The following is a 586-nucleotide window of genomic DNA, read 5'->3' as shown; positions in this document are numbered from 1 at the left end:
AAGAGGTCAATGGGGAGTGGCGATACTATGAAATACTGCACCGTGTGGTGCCAACGCTAGTGGTGCCCCTACCCTATCATAGGATTTATTATTATTATTATTATTATTATTATTATTATTATTATTATTATTATTAACTTTTATTTATAAAGAGCTGTAAATTTACACAGCGCTGTACATACAATCTTTTAGTTAGACGGTTCCCTGCCCTCAGGCTTACAATCTAAGAAGACACAACACAAAAGGAGAAGAGAGTGGTGGTGGGGAATGGGATCAGGTCCAGCAGTTCTCCACCTCCGAGGCCTGGACCAAGGCAGATGGACTGGAGGAAGTGCTTGGCTTCTTAATTAATGGTTAAAAGAAGGCTTCCTGGGTCAGAGGGGCTCGCCTCAGGGAATGCTTCTCTAAACAATATAGTCTTTGGCGGGGTACAGACCGCCGCCGCCAGTAGGTCCGCGAGGGAGCCGGAGCCTTCACACGGCCCGACTCCCACGCGGACCGAAAAAGAAGCTCCAAAATGGAGCTTCTTTTTCCGTCATGTTTGCGATGTACCGAGGCGCCAGGGCCGCGCTTGCTACGTCACAAG

This window comes from Sceloporus undulatus, chromosome 2 (genome assembly GCF_019175285.1).
Source record: "Sceloporus undulatus isolate JIND9_A2432 ecotype Alabama chromosome 2, SceUnd_v1.1, whole genome shotgun sequence".
NCBI lineage: Eukaryota > Metazoa > Chordata > Lepidosauria > Squamata > Phrynosomatidae > Sceloporus > Sceloporus undulatus.
The sequence above is the reverse complement of the archived record's forward strand: the minus strand, read 5'-3'. Positions refer to the sequence as shown.